Below are 17045 nucleotides of genomic sequence, written 5' to 3' on the forward strand. Positions count from 1 at the left end.
ACTCTCAGGTAAATATTTGAACAGCCTCAGGGAAGGGTACATATAAGTGGAATACACCAGTGATATATTTCAGATATTTTGCTGTTGAGACTTTGGGGGATTCGGAGCATATGTATTACTACACCTTTTCTGATGTGTAAGCAGTGTCTACTCTCACTTATTGACATTTTTCATTTAGTGAGATTCCCCACCTTTCCGCCTACTGTTAGTACATTTCACAGGGAGTCAGAAGGGCACAGCTAACATTTGTTTGCAAATCAGGGACATCCCTGTAAATCAGTCACATTTGGGAGGTCTGGCCTCTGACCTATTCAAATATGCCAGTGTTTATCCTGCTCTGATACTATGTAGGGTTTGTAAGGTGCTACTGCAACATTATTCCCTACTAGCATGGCTGGTTCTCTTTTCACAGTCATGTCATGCAATTCCACAACACTTGCTGGTTAAGGGCCACAGAACAAGATTTGTGTTATGCCATTCCTATTCACCCTTTACATTCACTCATTGTAATGCATGATATATTTCTTTCAGCACCACATTACTGTATATCTGCTGCGGCTTAGTGGTACTTCTTGCAGTCTGGTGTGTCCAAGGTCTGGAGTTTGAGACTGACAGGGGTATTTTATTTTGTTGCTGAGCAGTACAAGGACCCTGCCATAGAGTGACTAAGGCATTGTTAAGCAGTTGTAAGTGGGTTTGCGCGGGTCTGCGAGATGCTTAGCGATGCTTAGCTAAGCGCACACATGCGAACACTGGTGCAAACCCGCTAACTACTGCTTAAAAGTGCTTACTCCCGTTAACCCCCGTGCTAATTTCTTTTAAAGAAAAGAAAATGGGGAGATAGGAAAGTGGTGAAAAAGGCAGCACAAAGAGGGGCACACAGTAGGTAAACAAGCTCGGGATGTGCAGGATGGGTGTAGGGTAGGTCCATAGCTGCCCTTTTCTTTAACAGCAACAGCTGTGCATATGCAATGAATTTGGAGTGAAATTTGAAACCTTCCACCTCTGGGAGAGTGGTGAGGACAACAAAGTATGTTGCACTGCCAATTCTAATTATCAGCTTACATGTTTTTCTGATGGACATGTGTGTGAAACAGGCAGCTATGTATGAGGCTTAATTTTTTTGTGGGTACAGATTGCCCTTTTTTTTTTCAGGTGAGAGTGGGAAGTGAGGTAGAGGAAGTAGGTATGTCCGGGGAGGTAGGTTGGGAAGGTAAACAGACAAGACAGACAAGACGCATACAGGGGCGGTGTATGACACATGGGGTGGGTGACACAATTGACGGGGTCAGATGTTTGGAAATCGCAAGCCCATGAGCCCACAGATGGTAACAGTGGAACTGAGATCCCCACCCATGGGCAGTCACCACTGAACCTTCACAGCCCCGAGGGTGGCTGTGATGGGGGCTGCGTAGGATGGGCAGGCTCACCCGTGAGACATGCCACTCTCACCTCAAGCTGGCGTAGGGGATCAGTAACTGAACACTGGATCTCCCTATGCACCACAGCCCGGACCCTTTGAAGGGTGACAGATGGCCCTTCTCCGCCCATGCTTGCACGGGGGGACAAGCCCCATCCCCTGCAGCACTTCCACCCGAATGTGGCACAGGACCAACGGAGGAGGGGAGCCCGGGCTGGGCACCGGACCTGCTGGTGCCAGGTGCACTCGCCGGCTGAGGAGAGACAGGTGGGTCCGCTGGGACCGGCCTTCCCATACGTTCTGTGATTAGGTGTGTTTAATTACAACATAAGCAAAACAGCATTCCAGATTAGTTGTAACAGCATGCAGTAATATTCCCATTAACCCAACACACCAAGCGTACAACAGTTGAACAGCAAGCATAACACATGCATATGTTGAGCCACAGTGGTTATTCCAACAGCATGCAGGGATGTTTGGTAGCAACAGGCCACCATGATTGTGGTGTTTAAACAGGGCACACGCATAAATGTGAATACAAATATTTATAGAACAATAGGACATATGTCCCAACAAATATTTAAGATTACACATACCCATTGAGGTGTGGAATTGCATGGTTTATGCACATACAGTAGGGTGTATAAAAAACCTCGGTTAACATCTTATAATGACCTTTTAGTCTACACTACATTCCTAGTGACTGCAAGTGTATATCCCCTACCTGTATTATTACCCTTGCCACCATACATTAGGTTGTGTACTGGGTTTGGCTAGTTCAATATATGCCTGACCTATATCTGACATACTAACTGTCCAGGATGCAGATGTTACTTATATATTTCTTGATTGCATTTATATTTCCTTATCTACATCTCTTGGATGTTTTCACATGACATTTTCACTTTGATTTGTACAGAACCCTGCATTTCTTGACACACATTCACATTTCTGGGGAAAAATATGCTACACGTGTGCCAGGTTTACTTATTCATGCCAGCCAGTAACTGCCTGTTGTAGACTGTATATATGTTTCACAGCTACTAGTACTTTCATCACCCACTTTATATGGGACTGCACAACTCTGGGTTGTCAGCACCTTTTCAAACAGTACTGTTTGTATACTGCAAGGGTACAACAACATTTCAGACTCTGTGACACAGACACACTCTGGGTTTTAGACCTTTATTAATGACATTACACACTTTTCCACAGGCTCACTCCTTTATTTGTTTTAACGGTGTATATGGCAGACATTTTCAGGACATATAATACCTTTATTAATAAGTTAGAACAATCTTTTTTCAGGCTCACTCACTTATTTTATATAACAGTGCCTGCAGAGATATTATTCCAGACATATGTTACCTTTCTTAATGGATTTCTATACTCTTTTTCTGCCTCTCTGATGTTTTTATCTGACAGTACATGCAGAGGACTTATTCAGGCAATTTTATGGCTGTATTATTGGACTACAATACTTTCTTTCATGCTCTCTCCCATATTTTATATAACAATACATGCAGAATAATCACTAACCTGCCTGGTGGCGCAGCCTTAGCAGCCTATCAGCATAGGCTTGCTGATTCATAGCACGGTCACCTGCAGCTGTAAAGTAAATGAAGGGATATTGAGACATACCTATCCGTTATACATACTCCATTATCAATTCTTACATACTGCATTCCATGGCTACATACTCAGTTGTGGGGCATCCCACATCCTACAGGCCTCCTGTATCCATTGGTTCAGGCTGTCCTGCTTTCATCTCTTCAGGTCTGCATGGTGATGACGGACCTGCTCACCAATCCAAGGAACACCTGTGGCACTGGTGAGGTCACGAGCTAACCGGTTCCAAGCCTCTGCCTTGTACTCCATCCCTTGGAACTGGCCCTGCAGGAGTCTTGACTCGTGACGGTGGACAAGGAGCCAAACCATGTATTTGGACTCCTCGATGCCCCAACGTTGCACTCGGAAGCGTGTTCCCTCTCCGACACCAGACATTCTAACTGCAGATGTGAGCTACAATCAGTTATGGTGTGTATTCCCGCCTGTGCAGCTTAAATATGCCACATTTCCCACACTTTTTTGTGATTGGCCATTTTGTAAAATTCTCGGCTGACTGCAGACCTGCTTAGTAATGGTTAAACTACCATTCGTAAGTATATGAATGTTAATAGTGGCTGCTTCCCCTATATTGGCATGGCTTAGTGGTTCTGTACTTTGCTTCTGATGCACAGAGTCATGGGTTTGAATATTGTCATTCATTTTATTTTCATACTATCCAAACAAGCCAGGGGGTGTGGCTGCATTTAAGCAACTTTGCTCTACGTTGCTCCCCAGTGCCCTACGGTGCCCTGGTTGGCACGGCGCACACTTCCGCGCAAACACATTGCGCTGGGTAAAGCGCCATTGAACTATGGGCAACTCTATTGTGCTGGGTAAAGCGCTATGAAACAATGGGCAACTCGATTGCACTAGGTAAAGCGCTATTAAACTGTGGGCACCTCTATTGCGCTAGGTAAAGCGCTATTAAACTACGGGCAGCTCTATTGCTCTAGATGAAGCGCTGCTTAACTGCAGTCAATTTTATATCAGGATCCTTAAAAATATTTATTTTGTTCACTGATACATTGGCCATTTCACTGCTTTTTGGTAATGTTTAAACATATTTGTCAGGTATTATTTCATATACTGATTTAAAAAATAAATACGAAGGGGAGTGGTGGGACTCGAACCATGAATGCCTCTTTTTTGTGAGAACGCTCTACCATTATGCTATTGCTATTTGGTGTGATTTACATCAACATTCTTTCTTATGCTCTTCCATGTCAGAATTGCTAACTCTAGCTAAATAATGGGCACACCCGTGCACACACACGCAAATACGGGCAGCTATTTTGGGAATTTAAAAAAATATATTTAATGTGTTGTGTTTTAGAACTGTGATAGGGGTTTACAATATCAGGGAGTGTGGTGTTGGGTACAGGGACATTTCAGCGGACTCGATCTTGTGTGTGTGCTTTGTTTCGTTTTAAAACACTTGCAGGGGCATGGACGTTTAGACTGCTCGGCAGTCGGACACGCCCCCTGCTTTCTTACACGGTCTGTGTAAGACTTACGGTTGAGTCAGCGTGCCCTCATGCATAGTCATGGCATGCTAACATCAAACCATTCAACTGCAGCCTCCGAGTAAGACTTATTAAGTCTTACACGGAGGATTAGTGAATCCGGGGGTATGTTTAATAAATTATTAATATGTATAATAATTTTAACATGTATGTGTGAAATGAGAGAAGCTAAACTGGAGATTGTAAAAAGAGTTCTTTTACCAATTTGTCTGTCATATGCAGAAGGTTTAGTAATTGTGGAAAAAATAAGATACTAATAAGTGAAGTGGTGGTCTGAGTGGAGGAATTATTAAATAAAGCTGGGTAGTAGCTAAATAAGGCAAAAAGGCAAAGGGTTTGGTAAAACTAAGAAAATACATGGAAAATATTATACTAGATGGAAATATGTATATTCAAAGTAAAATTTGGAGGGTATGAAACTATAAAAGAGCAGCAGAAAATAATGCAGGAAGAAATAAAACAAATGTTACCATGGCGGAGATTTTTTTAATCTATCATTTAGCAGAAAGTGTATCCCGGGGTATATGTTAAATATGCACATATTAGGATAACTGTCATAATTAGCAGAGTGTATTGGCAGGATTCCCGAAGGCTTCCACAGAGTCTAAGAGTAGTGTAAGACTCCATGCAGCCTTCGCGATCCAGGAACAGCCCTAAATTCTGTGTAAGAGACCAGCTAAAACGTCTCTTACATGGAGTGGGCGTGGATATGTTAATCACCTCACTTGCAGCCCAAAGGCATGCAAATGAGGTAGATTAGCGATCCAGGAAGCCCAAAGCAGCCAGTGTAAGAGCCATTTTAGCTGCAGAAATGTACTCAGTTGACAACTGAGTACGTTTCTGCAAATAACACAATGGAGCCATGTCAGCTCCAAATAAAAGGTGCATATGTGTCAGGCAGCATGCCAATGGCCAAATATGTGGCCATTGGCAAGGTACCCCGATGCAAATATAAGAAATAAATAATTGTTTAAGCATGGCAGCCCAGCAAAAGGGCTGCGCTGTATAAAACATAAAAATGAAGGTTATAAACCCACAAATGTGGGTTTTATGCAATACATGGATTTACAATGCAGGGACCAGCAGACCAAAAACAACATGGCCACCGTTTAGTGGTTGCTAAGGGGGAAGCTGAGTCTAAGACATGTAACTAAGCATTAGTAGGCAATCTGATGTAAATGAGTGTTAGGATACTGAATCCCACAGTCACATAGCAAATGAGCACATTCTGAGTAGTGTAAGAGATACATAAGGGGGAGGAATAGAGTAGGAGATAGGTGACATCACAGGGGGGAATGGCAGAAAGAAATGCAGTTCTTTGGAGGTCAGTGTTACATGACAGATGTCAGACACATATCATGGAAAGAGGAGTGCCACAAGATAAGCATGGGAAAGTCAAGAAATGGAAGGTGTACACTGTTGCTTAATCCAAAGTTTCTTGCTGGGCGTGCATGCGCGCCATGAGGTGCGAGTAGGGCAGTGTGTGCGCGTGTAAGGCAGACTGAGCATGTGGGAGCCTGTTGGCAGACTTGTAACACTGTTTGCACTGGTGTGCGCACGTTTTAACCCGAATAAGCAGATTCTGAACCGTGTAAGCCTGTGTGAATGCGTGTAAGCCACTGTGAGCGTGTTTCTGCTGGTATGCGCATTGCTCCCCCCTGAGGAAACAGAAAGGAAAAAGGAAGCAACAGAATTAGTAGGAAGCTAGCAGGGAATACTGCTGGAGCTAGCAGGTGAAAACAATTAGAAGCAGGCAATTACACAGGCAGAATAGTAGCTCAGCCAAGCACTTAAAACTCTGCAAACAGCAGTGCAGGATGTTTCTCTCAAGCTATTAGAAGTGAAAACTGAAAAAGCTGAACTCAGAGCAGAAATGCTAGGGGCTGCCATAGTTGTCATAAGGAGACATAGGCTACTTGCTGAGGGTGGTGACAATGCAAATGGTGCCAGACAACCCACAGTGAGGAGACGGAGAAGAGTGTACAGGCCCAGGGTCACCTACCATGGGTTACATGAGCTGGAGATAGTAGAGCACTATAGAGTGGACAGAGACTTCCTGCAGCAAATTGTCGAGCTGTGCAGGCCACGCCTCACACACAGAACCAACAGAGAGGAACCCATCCCAGTGGAAACCAAGGTATGTGTTGGCCTAAGAATACTAGCAACAGGTACCTTCCAGAGACCAACTGGTGATATGATGGGGATTTCACAGGCATCAGCCTCCAGGGTACTGCACCAGTTCCTGGATGCCATGTCAGCACATGTCGGTGATCATGTATATTTCCCCAATGCCCGTGAGGTATTGGCCAGCAATATGCGTCTCTTCCAGCAAATAGCGGAATACCCTGAGGTAGTGGGTGCAATAGACTGCACGCACATATGCATCAAAGCACCAGCCGGTGAGCGGGGTATGGCCTACATTAACCACAAGGGCTTCCCCTCCATCAACTGCCAGGTCGTGTGTGATGCCCAGGGCATAATAATGAATGTGTGTGCTGGCTGCCCTGGGAGCTACCATGATTCCCATATCTGGCATTTGACGCAGCTGTACCAGACATTTGCCAATGGGGACATCCCACATGGACACCCAGTGGGGGATGCAGGTTATGCACTGGAGCCGTGGCTGATGACACCCATCAGAAACGCACACACACCTGAACAGGAACGCCATAATGAGGCACACGCACAAACACGTAATGTAATAGAGCGTGTGTTTGGGCTGCTCAAGTCACGGTTCCAGTGTCTGGACACATCTGGTGGAGCCTTGCAGTACTCACCAACTACATGTACCCAAATTGTCATGGTATGTGCTATGCTACATAATATGATCTTGCGAAAACAGCTGCAGCAGGACCAGCATATAGCTGGGCCAAACAGCCCCCCACCATTGCCAAAGCCATCACAGGCAGAGCGTGACTCGGAGGAGGAACAACCTGAGCCTGCCCCAGTAGGCAGAAGGAGGCGTGCCCAGTATGCCCTGGCCTTGGCAAAGAGGCAACACATAGCACATACACTGGCTCAGTAGGAACCCTGGGAATGATACCCCTCTCTGACTCACTCATATAATAACAGGGATGCCTAAAATGACATAACCTGCTCTCAAACATGTACAGGGAGTGTAGTATGTGGATCTGACAGAGGCAGCCCTGCAGCACCACCTGAGGCATGAATGCCATGTGTTAAGCAATGTAACACCATGTAGTATATGCACACTTGATGACCCTGACTAACATCCTACCCTCACCAAGCATGATGCCACAATATGACGATGAGATGATCAATTGCAATAATTGGCTGAAGTATTGCAGTTAGTCAAAGGGGATCCAATGTGTGCCAGCCTGGGATGACATGCTGAGCATGACATGATGCTCCACCTGCTAGGGGTGGTGTGCACCTATCAGTCCAGGCCTTATGGATACTGGCAAAGGCTGCTGTTACCCACAGCATGCCCTGAATAGGTAAGGCTCAAAACACAAACCCACCTCCATAGGTATCACAAGGGATAAGAACCTAGATGCAATGCTACCCAATGCCAGAAGTCTAAACAGCAAGATGCATGCAGTCTAAACTCCCCCAGTATGGAGAATGTTGATATCCATCCTGTAATAGAAAACTGGGTCAAGGCTCACAACAGCACCCTAACACTACCAGGTTACACCTCATACTGTGCTGTACAGCCTCAAAACATGGAACAAGCTACAAAAGGAGGGCGACTAGCAATAATTGTCAAGGATAACCACACCCTCATGTTGGTACCACAACAAGAAGCAGCATGGACTAGCCATGGTCAAGTAACAGTGGCTAAAACTGTCTCCCAGTTTATAGCCTGCTACAGACTACTGTCCTAACACCAGGAACTGCACCTGGCCTATGTTGGAATACATGAATATATCAAGCCCTCCAAACCACATTATATTGTGTGACTGAAAATACCCAGACATAGACTGGGAGAATTATACTAGCTCCAACACTGTAGGACAAATGTTCCTAGAATCCATAAACCAAAATGCCCAGGAACAACGTACCACTCCCACAAGAGGGGTAAGCATACTGGATGTGATAATCAGCAACATGGGTACTGGATGGCAAGATGAGAAGTGTATCCCTCACTGGTAAGACCAGACCATAGAGTAATCACACTGGATATACACATCCTGACCACAGTCCCTGGCCAGAAAACCACAGTGAAAAACATGTGTAAAGCAAAAGTTGCACTCCTCCAAACTGATGTGGAATCCATTAAAGGCCCTGTGCAGGTGCAAAATATGGGCCACATCTCAGAACCTGTTATACAGGCATTCCATGAACACTGCCAGGAATGCTTGGATTATGCAATCCCAAATAAAACCAAGGCACAATGCCATACATGCAGGCATCTGGCATGGTGGACTCCAGCCATTACCAAACCATGCAAGAGAATGAGGAAGCTACTACATGATAGAGCAAACATAAAAAGGGAAGTAATCACTGATCAGTAGTAAGGCAATAAAATATGTCCACACATACAATTCACTAAGGCCAGCTACAACAAGTTGAATCTGTGAATCTTAAGGCAATGTTACACCTGCCCCAAGTACACAGACAACCCTGAACTCCCCCCAAGAAATACAAATATATGTGAGAGATGCAACCATTTATCCAAACCGGAGGCTGAGCTCCCTCAACTCAGTACTGTCAAAAATAGTCAGGAGGAGAAGGTAACCACACACACCACAAACCCAGTCCCACATAGACCTATCACAACTGCAAACCAAAGACATAAACACAGAAAAACATTCCCGGAGGCCCTAATTACAAACACACCACACCAACAGAGACCTCCAAAGCAGACACCCAAGCAACCACAACCTCCAAACATAGCACATGCAACACATAGTACACAAAGCTGGTGTGCCAAACAGTCACAGGCCAGAAGGAGAAACAACATGCCTGATACAGTTGTAATAGGTGACTCCATAGACAGACACACTGCTGTCCCGCTCACCAGACTGAACAAGGGAAAGGGTACAGTAAGCTGCCTGTAGGCTGCTACAATACGCCACATAACACAAGTACGCAGGTCACCCCAAAGCAAGTAGAAATATGATGCAGTCATTGTCCATGCTGGCGTGAATGACCTGAGATGTACCTCCCTGGACTACATGAAAAGAGACATAGATGAGCTCTCCGATTATGTAGTCCAGACCGGTATGACACTGACCATTTGCAGCATCCTACCCTCACCAAGAATGATGCCACAGTACAAACACAGAATGATCAGCTTTAACAAGTGGCACAATTACTGGTGTCATTCCAAGGGGATCCAATGTTTGTCTGCTTGGGATGTCATGCTTGACAAGCCACGCTGCTGTTCCAGGGATGGCTTGCACCTGTTACCCCTGGGCGTCTGGATATTGGATAAGGCTTTTGCCACCTCCATAGAGCCTTTCGTAGGCAAGGCTGAAAAGACTAACCCACCACCCTAGAAAACATAAGTGGAAAGAAACATAAGGGTAATGCTGACCAATGCCAGATGTGTAAACCTCAATATGCATTCTCCCGAGGCCCTCCCCAGTATGGAGAACATTGATGTCTGTGCAGTGACAGAAACCTGCAGCAAGCTTCCTGACAGCACACCAGCACTACCAGGTTATACCTCATATCATGTATTATGGCCCCAAAACCTGGACCAAATCATGAAAGGAGGGGGAGTATCCATATTCAGCACAGACACCCATACGTCCAGGTAACTGACAATGCACGAAGCACTGGAGACCACCCATGTGCAACTAACCATAGGCAAAACTGCTGTACAGTCTGTAGTATGCTAAAGACCACACTCTCACACACAGGAACCCCACCCAGCCGTCCTGAAGACACTGGACAGTATGAATGTCCCACCAAATACCAAACACGGTACTCACAAATTACCACATAGGTGATAAACCATTATGTATGGAAGGAGAAATCAGGGACCTAGGGGCACATGTGGACAGTAACCTGTTATGTGACACTCACATTGCCAACGTGGCTAGGAAGACTGTCTATATTGGACACCGTATCATGAAAGGATTCACATCTACGTCAACAGAGGTCATTGTGCCCCTATACTGTTCTCTTATCAGACCCATAATCTAGTACAATGCCTCATTTGGGATGCACCTTACCTGACACCTGCAGCAGTTAGAAAGACCTCAAAGGTACCTCACCAAGATGATAAAGGGTCTCAAATATATGTCATATGCTGCCTGGTTGTAGACACCCCAGCTGAATGCAGTCACATACTGCCTACACAGAGGCATTGTATGCCTGTTGTACAAGGCCATGTCCAACACAGGAGTAATGGACAGGCTCCATCCCAGAAAACCCAAAGCCATCAGAGCTGTGAGAGTGAGAGATGTCAACCTCTACACATAATGAAATAGGATGTGCTGGAGGGACAAATACATAACCCTGAGGCTCCCTACACCCTGAAACAGAATCCCACTCCATGTTAGGCAGAGCCCCTCACTGACACTCTTCAACAGGAATCTTGCCAAGTGGATGGATGATCGTAGATGTACACTGGGGGTCTTCACTGTGTCACGTCCAGACAGAGGCACAGTAAAGTAAATCATAAATGGCCATAATATTCACATAGCAAGGGGTGGTGAAAGCCACACACACTCTGGCTAGGCTTATAAATGCCCTAGGGTGGATAGCCTAGTATGAACTTATGAACCTATGAAGATACAAATTGTACAGGACACTAAGGATAATCACAAGGCTTATGCTCTGAATCACTCAAATATTACAAACACCATACCAAACACACACACATATTGCCAACATCCAACCTGACAGGTGCAGTGCAAACCCCCCCCCCCCCAGAATGCAAAATATCTATACCAGCAGACTGCTGGCCCCCTGCCATTGCAGATGCTGAGGTAACAGCCAGCAACTACAAAGCAAAACACACAGCAGCAATGGTATGAGATGGTGTCCTGGGCTGAGTCCAACATGGACTCCAAGATGAATGGAATGCCAAATCACACTACTGCTCAATGTCAGCCTTACCACAGGATATGTACCCAAAGAGCAGTGTACAACAACAGTGGCCCTTCTCAACAAAGGTGTTGCCTGAATGGAAACTGCAAACTACCACCCCAGAATCCTGACAAGCGTGGTCTGCACAGCTATGGAAAGGATCCGCATGTACCGCAGACATAAAGATATTGGGGACCTACTGACACCGGACCCTACCCAGTGTGGCTTTCTTAAGTGCAGATCCTGCCCCTTAAACATGTTTGACTAATTTGAAACAGTGATTAAGGTCATTGATGAGGGCAATGTGGTCCACACAGTGTAGCTGGACCTTGCAAAGGCTTCCATACAATACCCCACGTGTTCATTATAGATAAGCTCACCAGCTTAAATATAAACCCCTATGTCAGTAGAGGGGTTGCAAACCAGACCAAGGACAGAACTGACATGGTCAGACATGCTGCAGCCATCAAAAGGGACACATAGAAACAGACAACTGGTGCTATAGCCATGTTAGCAAGCTAATTGCAGAAAAGTGTATAGTCAACCCGTGTGGATATACAGTAAGTGCCCATCAATTACCACATAGGTGTTAACCCATTAAGTACTTAACATGTAATGAAAGACCTGGGGATACAAGTTGATAGATATCCTGCATTGGACAAGCATGTGGCTGTAGTGGTTACAGAAACATACCATATACCCACCTAATCATGAAGGTTGTCAGATCTAGATAAGGGGAGGTCATTGTGGCTCTGCAGTCATCCTTCATCAGCATTACAATTTACTACAGTAGCCCCTGTGGGATGTACCTTAGCAGACACCTCCATAAACTGTAAAGTCCCCAAAAGTACCTCACCAGGAGTATCAAAGAGCTTGAACAGATGCCATGTGTTGCCTGATTAAACAAACTGCAGCTCCACACACTGCCATACTGCCCACCCAGAGGCAAGCTGTGCCTGATGTATAAAGCCATGTCCAAGCTGGAATCAATGAACATGCTTCACCTTGTACAATCTGAATGGCAGTGAGCTATGCACATGAGAGACCTGAACCCCAGCACTGACATACATAGGACAAGCTGTACTGAATGATCCATAAAACAGAAGCCACCCCCACTGTTGAGTAAACTCCCAGTACAGGTTAGCCAGAGAGTCACTCATCGACTCTCCTCAAGAGGAATCTTGATGAGTGGATGGGAGATGGTAGGTTTACCCTGGGTATCACTGTTATGTCACAGGTAGACGGAGGCACAGTATACTAACCATGACATATGTCATGGCAAACTCCACTTACAATGTGTGTCGAAGGACAAACACACTCTCCGACTAGCATTACAAATGGCCTAGGGCACATCGCTAGTGTTTGCCAATGTACACCTATGTTGTGGAATACACTACCAATGTTGGACAAGCCTGGTTTAAGTAGTTCATATCTGAACATAATGCAACATGGCCAGATGTGCACAACTGCCCCTAACTAGGCTGTTGTGCTCAGAATGAAAATGTAAAGCAGTGATAGGACTAAAGCCCAGGATACTGTCCACCACAGTGAAAGTACTCTACCAGTACACTATACGGTACTACAGTGTTAGGTCAGTATGAAAGGATGTTGACAACTGTATGCAAAGTATCCCATGCAAACCCTGCAGGCACAGTATAATCCCTGTTGTGTTCAGACACAAAGCAGTTGGACAGTAACTACACAACATGACACACAACACACAACCATAAACGTGAGATATTGTTGAAGTTCACACTCATCCACAAATGTGGTGGGCTGCAGAGTTCAACATATGGAAAGCTCACACTGGGCATGCTCGCACACTTTGATAAATGAGACATATGTCAGACAACATGCCATGGAAAGCCTGAACTGGGCATGCTCACACACTTAGGCCAAATCTCAGTTTAGCAGTTGGCCACACATATCTGGTATTTGTACGTATTATTCCAGGAACCAACCACATTACAGCAATCTGTCCAGTGCACACAGTTAAATGACTACAAAGACATACGTGATATAGTGGATCCCTCTCATATTCAAACATCTTCCACAGATACACAAGTTGTTCATAGAAACAGGGAATGCTATGGCAATAAAGACCTGCAAACAGTCTATCAGCAACAAATATTGTGCATCTGACAATTAAACATATGGGTGTAGAGGCCAACACTAGACTGTTTGCCCTAGGGAATGACAGCTTATCCAGAGTGTGCTTGGCGTCTGCCTCCCCAGTACAGTAGGCTACTGTGCCACTGTAAAGTAGGTCACATAAGGCACCGTGTGAGGCTAGTGTGCTGTGCCTCTGTCAGGCAGGGACACAGTGGAGATCCCAGGGGTTGAATTTGCTAAGCCACATCCATGTTGTTGGTGTGTGCTGGAAGAGGGTTGGTGAGGACCTCTAACAGTAAGTGGGTGTCAATAACAGACTGAGGGGAGCCTTATCTGCATTGTCTGGACAATTTCACTGTCAACACTTTGTCGTGATGATTATGAGGGATTGAAGTGTCATGCCAGTACTGTTCAGAGATGTCCTCCCTGTGGGCTACTGCTCTGCAATGTATTAGCTCACTCTGTCTGTTGGACAGCTCATATATGGCTGGTGTACACCTGACAGGTGCCCTGTTGTGGAGCAGTCATGGGTATATTTGGGATAGCATGATCAATGCAAACCTTCCACATGCTCATAGAATGCAATTGTCAAGGATTATGCAGAGTGGCCTGTATACTCCCCCAGCATGGGTCCTTTGAAGTCTTCCACCCCAGTCTTCACAAGTGTAAAGTCTGCTTTTGATAAATACACTTTGTTTGCAGTGACAACTTTGCCTGGGGGTGGGGATGGGATATGGATGTCCAGGGAAAGGTGGGTATGGTCAGATATCAACAATGGTGGTCTACCTTTGGTGTGGAACAGTGAATACCCATGTTGCAGATGGTCAGGTGCAATATGTATTCCCCCTTGTGGCTGTGGTGAGTGGTTCTGCCATAGCACATAGACTCACAAATGGTAGTGGCTGTAGGGTAATGTTGTACAAGCCTGAGTAGTTCCCACACACAATATACCTGTACCTGACGTTAACAACTGGAATGGTGTATGTGAACACCTGCATATCGTGGCACTGTTCCCAGGGAAGCAAAGTGTGTGTCCTGGATGTGGGAGGGGTGGTTCAAACTGGCTGTGTTGTGTGTAACAGGTCCTGTGGTCACGAAGCATGGTACAGAACATAACCTGCCAGTGCGATGTGCGTATCTGACCCTGAAGTAGGTGGCTGCAAATGCATATATATGCTATCCCCCACCTGACAGGTAGTACTAGATGTACATACCTCTGTAGAAATAATGATGTCAGTACCCTATAAATACTGCAGGTGCAGAGCAAATGCCCAATAATTCAGATAGTGCGCTCTGCTAATGCGTCTCTCTCAAGTGTCATAATATAGTTAGGTAGGGGTTTGAATCCTGCAAATGCTCAGTGTGGGTGAGTGGGGTTGGTGTGTGTGCAAGTCTGTGTGAGGAAAATGTCCCTTTTGGCAACTGGGAAAACACACTACAGGATGCACATTCCCCTTTCTAAACACTGATGATGTCAGCACCCTATAAGTGCAGCAGGAGAAAGCAAACCTCCCAGTAATGCGAATAGCGCACTCTGCTAATGTGTCCGTCTTGAGTGTCATAACATAGTTAGGTAGGGGTTTGAATCCTGCCAATGCTCAGTGTGTGTGGAGGGGGTTAGTGTGTGTGCAATTCTGTATGAAAGAAATGTCCCTTTTGGCAACTAGGAGAACACACTACAGGATGCACATTCCTCTTTCTAAACACTGATGATGTCAGCACCCTATAAGTAAAGCAGGAGAAGGGAAACCTCTCAGTAATGTGAATAGCGCACTCTGCTAATGCGCCCGTCTCGAGTGTCCTAACATAGTTAAGTAGGGGGTTGAATTCTGCAAATGCTCAGTGTGTATGCAAACCTGTGTGAAGGAAATGTCCCCTTTGGCAACTGGGAAAACACACTACAGAATGCACATTCCCCTTTCTAAACACTGATGATGTCAGCACCCTATAAGTACAGCAGGAGAAGAGAAACCTCCCAGTAATATAAGTAGTGCACTCTGCTAATGCATCCATTTAGAGTGTCATAGCATAGTTAGATAGGGGTTTGAATCCTGCAAATGCTCAGTGTGTGTGGAGGGGAGTTAGTGTGTGTGCAATTCTGTGTAAAGGAAATGTCCCTTTTGGTAACTAGGAGAACACACTACAGGATGCACATTCCTCTTTCTAAACACTGATGATGTCAGCACCCTATAAGTACAGCAGGAGAAGTAACACCTCATAGTAATGCGAATAGCACACTCCGCTAATGCGTCCGTCTCAAGTGTCATCACATAGTTAGGGAGGGGTTTGAATCCTTCAAATGCTCAGTGTGTGTGGAGAGGGGTCAGTGTGTGTGCAGTTCTGTATGAAAGAAATGTCCCTTTTGGCAACTAGGAGAACACACTACAGGATGCACATTCCCCTTTCTAAACACTGATGATGTCAGCACCCTATAAGTACAGCAGGAGAAGGGAAACTTCCCAGTAATGCGAATAGCGCGCTCTGCTAATGTGTCCGTCTTGAGTGCCATAACATAATTAAGTAGGGATTTGAATCTTGCAAATGGCAAGTTTGGGTGAGGGGGGTAAGTGTGGGTGCAATTCTGTGTGAGGAAAATGTCCCTTTTGGCAACTAGGAGAACACACTACAGGATGCACATTCCCCTTTCTAAACACTGATGATGCCAGCACCCTATAATTATAGCAGGAGAAGAAAAACCTCCCAGTAATGCGAATAGCGTGCTCCGCTAATGCATCTGTCTTGTGTTTCATAACATAGTTAGACAGGGGTTTGAATCTGGCAAGTGGGGGGTTAGAAATAGGGTGTGTGCAATTACATGTGTGAGAAAACTGACCCTTTTGCCAACCAGTACAACACACCAGCTGCTGTATATTCCAATCTCTACACAGAGATGATGTCAGCACCCTACAAGTACAGCGGAAGAAGGCAAATTTCCAAGTAATGCAAATAGCACGCTCTGCTACTGCATCTCTCACTACTGTCATAGCACAGTTAGTTATGGATTTGAATTCCACACATGCCACGTGTGTTTTTGTCACACAGAATGCCCATGTGTGTGGGTTGTTGTTCACAATAATGCATGACTGAGTCATATGTGTCCATGCCTATGACTGACCTGTATGCTTGTGTTATGTGGTGGACCATAGTGCCCCACGGGCATATCACTGTGACTTTCACCTTGTCCAGCCTGGTGAGTGGGACCTCACTGTACCGGACAATAAAGGTACCTAACACAACTGTAGCAGGTGTGTTGTCTAGTCGTACAGGCTGTGACTGTTTGGCACACAGGATTTGTGTGCTATGTGTTGCACGTGCTGTGTTCCGGCTTAATGTATGCCTGTTGCCAGCTGCAGAGGTGTCTGCTGCTCAGGCAGGAT

The sequence above is a fragment of the Protopterus annectens genome, chromosome 7.part0 (assembly GCF_019279795.1).
Source record: "Protopterus annectens isolate FY-2018-M chromosome 7.part0, PAN1.0, whole genome shotgun sequence".
NCBI lineage: Eukaryota > Metazoa > Chordata > Ceratodontiformes > Protopteridae > Protopterus > Protopterus annectens.